This window comes from Schistocerca piceifrons, chromosome 8 (genome assembly GCF_021461385.2).
Source record: "Schistocerca piceifrons isolate TAMUIC-IGC-003096 chromosome 8, iqSchPice1.1, whole genome shotgun sequence".
NCBI lineage: Eukaryota > Metazoa > Arthropoda > Insecta > Orthoptera > Acrididae > Schistocerca > Schistocerca piceifrons.
In genome coordinates, this window is record NC_060145.1 from 37,323,392 (window position 1) to 37,329,509 (window position 6,118).

The following is a 6,118-nucleotide window of genomic DNA, read 5'->3' on the forward strand; positions in this document are numbered from 1 at the left end:
GGTACCCAATAAGATATCTACTGGCTGTTACTACAAGAGTCCTTCAAATGAAACACAGAATGGCGTCCGAGACCGCGGAAATGCTTTATTGAGGAACGAACATTACAGCAGGCCCAGTTCAAGGTAAAGGACATGCGAGAGAGCTGTTCAGGCAACAGTCACACCAAGACACAGGTTTTCTGTAAATTTTGTGGTGAATGAGTGAGGTCGATGACGGAGCCGCTCTTTCGCAGCGCCACGCAACGCTTTTGTAGGAGGCCCAGTGCAAGGAAAGAGATATGCGAGAGAGCTGCCAAATAATCATTCCCACTGCTCCGGCAACAGTCTCACAAAGATATAAGTTTTCTGTAAATTTTGGGGGCGAAAGAGTCAGGTCAATGATGGAGCTGCTCTTTCGCCGCATCACGCAACTTCCGAACGCAAGTTGAGTGCTGAGCTTTCGACGACGTTTTCAAAGTTGTGGTTTACTGAGAAAATAAGTACAGATGTAAGATAGTGGGAAACGTTCCGTCGATGTAGCAGACGCAGCTGAAGCTCGACTGGGCGAGATTGCAAAAGCAAATCGGCTGTGTCCTTTCAGAGTGACGATCCCGATATTCGCCTTAACGAATTAGGAAAAATTACGACACTGGAGAATTACAGTATCCCTACAGTACAAAATGCTTTAGGATACTAGTACGGTCCGGTAGTTTGAACAGTACGTCAACTCAAGTCAGCATCACTGCAGGGGAGAAGACTTTTATCTCAAAACACTATTGAGAAAGTTTAGAGTCAGCATTTGTGTAAGACTGCAGAACGATACTGGTACCACTAACAAACAGCTCCCTTAAGAACTGTGAAATACTGATAAGGGATATCTAGGTTCGTACAGAACCGAACAGTTGATTCTCCCTCGCTCCGTTTACAACTGGGAAGGAAATGGTACAACGTACCCTCCACCAAGCACTTAATGGTGGCTTGCGGAGTATATACGTGGACGTAGCTGTACGTGAGTACCGTTCAAGTCCATGGGACCAGTATCATATCTGATATAGGGGATGTTGGGCCTATAACCGTAAACTTGAGGAGAAAACTAGATGGAAATGACCAGTTTCATTGTTACGCCTTCAAATTAATTTAGGCGGAAGGTAAACTAGGCATGAACAACATACATGATCTATGAGGACTTATTTCTAATGGTTTAAATTGTATCTAATATAACCTAGCACTACGCAAAATGCGGTTATACTCCATGCCTTGTGGTAAAAGCAAGGCCTCTGATGGGTGGAATACACCGATACTCACGCAAGTCATCTTTAGCCCACCCTGTACAATTCTCATGGGCCCACTTGCCACTCTTTAGCTACTTTACCCAATCATCTGATTTTCTTGTTGACGAGCAGGTCTTTTTACAAAGAAGACAAGACGTTTCATTCTCATATTAAGGAGAGCTGTTAGCCTCACACATCTACAGATTCTTCTGACTCTGGGGAAACTCCATGATTACGGCACAGTTTGCTCTTCAGCTGGTTTCAGATGGTCTCTCGTATTGAGGAACTGGCTTTACGTTCTCCGGTGATGGACCAGGAAGACGAGAAAAAACCGCTGTTGCCTTCTGGGGATTTGTCATTATTCTTTCCTTCGTATCTAATTTTGCAAATTCCTCTTCGCCAAATGCATCTGCATTAAGCGGCAAAGTATCCGTATGTTAGAACCTAGATAGGTCATTTCGCGTTGTTGCTTCTGTAGTATATGCAAGTACGAACAAATGAGCTATTTGCTACTGGGTTTCCACTCTTCACGGATGGCTGTTAAGTCGTCTCTTAATTTCCTAACCATATGAAGCGCTTAATGGTCCCGTCTCAAATGAAAATATACCTCTTCAATAAGGGATAATTAATCAGACTGTTAGCAATAAAAATAATCTAAAATTTAGGACAAAATAACTGTAAATTCTATATGTAATTATTAAATTGTAGTTATTAAAACTCGCACACAAATGTGGAGCACTGTTGAAACCATATACTAGGGTCGTTCAATAAGTAATGCCCCATATTTTTTTTTAGAAAGCCATTAATATACATAGACAAACGTCCTTGTTGGTGTTTCACATTTGAAGTTTGCTCCGTGTGCCGCTGAAGTTTCGAACAATTCTGGCAGATGGCAGAGACGTAGTACAGAGCCAAAATTGGTGTAGACATACGACTCACGTTACAAGCAGCGTGCTGTTTTTGAATTCTTGTGCGCAGAATAAGAAACCTTGGTGAATATCCATAAACGTTTGTGTGCAGAGTATCGCGATGCTGCAGTTGGTAGGAACACAGTTGGGCGATGGCTAAAGAAACTTACAACCTCACGAAATGCAGGAACAGAGATCCATGATCAGCCACGCTCGGGACGTCCTGTCACAGCCACTGCTCCAGACGTGCTGAAGCGTGCGGATGCCATTATTCGTTTCGATCGGCGCATCACAACTCGACAGTTGGCTCTACAGTTGTCGGTCAGCATTCGAAAATCGTCTGTGGCGATCGAGAATCTCAGACATACAGAGAGGTGTTCCATGAATGTTCATAGTGGACCACAAGATACAAAGAAAGGCCACTTCATCTGAACTGTTGAAGCGCTTTGAGACCGACGGAGAGGCCTTTCTATCACGGATCGTTCCGGGGACGAAAGCTGGGTGCACCACTTCGCACCAGAAACAAAAAGACAGTCCATGGAGTCACATCATCCTCATTCACTACAAAAGAAGAAATTCCAGGCAACCCCCTCTGCTGGAAAAGTATTGGCGACAGTCTTCTGGGATTGTGATGGCGTCATTCTCGTGGATGTGATGCCAAGTGGGTCAACCATCAATCCAGAGGCATACATGAAGACTCTGAATAAACTCAACAACCGTTTCCGACATGTTCAATCGGACAATAATCGAGCAGAAATCTTGCTCCAGCACGATAAAGCAGGCCCACACACAAGTCTGAGATGCCGGAATACATCGCCAAATTAGGCTAGGAATCATTGTCTCATCCATCCTACAGTCCAAACCTGGCACCCTCGGACTTCTGTCTCTCTGATTCTCTACGCGGAACACACTTTGAAGACGAAGAGAGTGTCAGTCATGCAGTGAAAACATGGCTACGCCTACAGGACAAGAGCTTTTACCAGCGGAGAATACATGCTCTTCCACAACGATGTCGTACGGCCATAGAACGTGATGGAGACTCCGTAGAAAAATAGGACATGGACAAGACATGTTGATGTATGTTGTCACCCAATTCTGACTCTTAACAATATATGTGGGGCATTACTTATTGAACTACCCTAAAACTTAACGGCAAACGCATATGCCACGTGTAACGCAGTTTTGGAGTAACGTGAGGTAGTTCCGGTTTTATGCTATTGCTTCTACCCGGTTTTACCCCACATATATATTATCTGTAAAATTTCTTCGGGTGTAAGAGAGAAGATGAAGAGTCGCTTTACGTGGCATATGTTCGTAAAGCCTGTTAAAATTATTCTTCGTTGTATTGCTGCATAAGTTCCTTATTGCAGGCGAAGTATAACAAAGTGAAATGTACAGCCACAAACCTCTAAAAAATAAATATTTTGGACAACAATAAGCTGGTTGTCTTCACGGTCTAACGGTCAAAAAACGATGTTACCAACTCAGAAATATAAGGATTCCCTGTTTCATCTCCGTTCCCCATTATAGTCCAAGTTCCCCTACAAGTACATCGAGCTAATTCTGAAAAAGTAATTCTAATTTGTGTCAGACTCGTTTGTCTGTGGAGATTCTTTAAGGGAAATTTAGAAATTTTTAAAGTGGTGGAAAGACGCCGAATCTATGGCGACAGATGTTTAGAAAACCTCAAGTAACTTCCTTCAGATAAGGAACTGCGAATATTTTTCAGCTTTCTGTAAATTCTTCCCACAGTGATACCTCAACTGAAGCGAGGCAAATAATAGTAGGCACAGATTGGTACAAGAAGTAATTCTTTCCACTCTCCGTCCGCGAATGGAACGTGATGCAACCTTAGTACATGGTATAACAAAAAGTATCCCCTGCGGATGTAGATACCAATCGCAGGATTATATATCCGGATGGTGCATCGGATGAGCCAGTATCTTGAGAAATAATGTGTGTTGTGCGCTGCATTTCCTGTATGCCGTCTTAAATTATTTTGAGACAAAACCACACTTCGTGACTCTTTACTTGACCGGTCCCTTGTAATTACCCTTCGAATGCTCCGCAAAGCAGTGCAGTAGTACCCTTGATTGTGGACCGACGGAAATCTTTTCTAACATGTGTACTGCAGAAGAAGCTCAGTTTAGTCTTTACTCCCAAAGAAAATCAGCAGGCCTCTTTGAGCATGAGTGAGGAGTGATATCTCCATTCTTGACCTATTCGTATTTAATTGGATGGGGATGGTGACACCATGTCTCATACCAACCACAATTAACCTTGTTTAGAAGATTTTTTTTTTTTTATATTTTCTCAGGCATCGCTGAATCATATCAACAGAAAACTACTACAGCATCGAGTGATACATAAGCATTGCTCAGCCGTAGAGTCACGAACTTAAACATTATTTGGTGTAAGGAAGAAGTCCGTGCACTTCTAGTTTTTCCCCCAACTGTGACCGTTTTCTAGTACACAGTATATGATAAAACAAGGATAGATAACCATACAGGAGAGATACACAACTGCTATAGTTCCCGAGCTACCGGCCTTACAGTGCTGCCAGTCAGTTGATTGTGAGTCTGCATCACGGGTGACACGTCGATGCTTCCCTTCACACTTTAGTTCAAAAAATGTCACTAGTATTAATGATTTTAGTTTTTAGTACAGCTTAATATTACATATCAAGCAATACTTTTCCATTTTTCCGTATGTTCAACTGTGAGTAGTTCCGGAAACTTACTTTTCAAGTCTCAATACTTCTAGGTGCATACTGTAGTGTTGTTTCTCGGCATGATGCGCTGTGGCCCTCCTTCCCTGCCGACTGGAGGTACAGCCACACTATATCTGAACAGTTAGCCTCTCCACCCTCCTCAAATAATTTTTTAGTTTTGACGGGAATTAATTTTTGTACAAATTTCAACTAAGTATGTTCCCAGGAATGGTTCTACTAGATGCAGGTAGAGAGAAGTAAACCTTCAAATTGGTAGTACTTAAGTAAAAAATGGTTTTCTCGTCAGGAAAGCTTCTACAAAGTTTAATATTCCAAGGAAAACACTAGAGCGAAAAATAAAAAGCAGCTGTGATTCTGGAATTGCTTTGGGTTCAGGTTCCTGTTGGGTGTTGGGCTTAGCCAACGAGGAATGACTTGTTCTGCCATACAAAAAAATAAAGAAACAAAAAAAAAAAAATAGCGAGCCCACGAGTTTCCTTTCAAAAGGCACGACTTACAGCGTTTAGTTTATTATTTTGCATTAGTGCTTCACCTAAACCATAAATATGATGCTGATAAGGATAAAGCAAGTAAAGACTGGTTACATCTTTCCTTGTCTCGACAACTTTAATTATTTGGACGGAAACCAGAAAAAAATTTCTCTCCACAACGTACCCCCAACATGTTAAGATCATATGGTACTCTTTTAATACACACATAAAAAAAAAGTTTGCACCACCTCGGCTCTGAGAGTTCCGGAACCAGTACAGAAAACTGGAATAGAGATCAACATAAACATCATTTCCACCCTTTTTAATGCTCATGAAACCCACACATGGCATATTCTACCTCCATATAGTGAGACCTTCAGAGGTGGTGGTCCAGATTGCTGTACATACCGGTACCTCTAATAACCAGTAGCACGTCCTCTTGCATCGAAGCATGCCTATATTCGTCGTGTGATACTATCCACAAGTTCATCAAGGCACTCTTGGTCCAGATTGTCCCACTACTCACGGCGATTAGGCTTAGACCCCTCAGAGTGATTGGCGGGTCGCGTCGTCCATAAATAGCCCTTTTCAATCTATCTCAGGCATGGTCGATAGGGTTCATGTCTGGAGAACATGCTGGCCACTCTAGTCGAGCGATGCCGTTATCCTGAAGGAAGTCAATCACAAGATGTGCACGATGGGGGCCCGAACTGTCGTCCATGAAGATGAATTCCTCACCAATATGTTGCCGATATGATT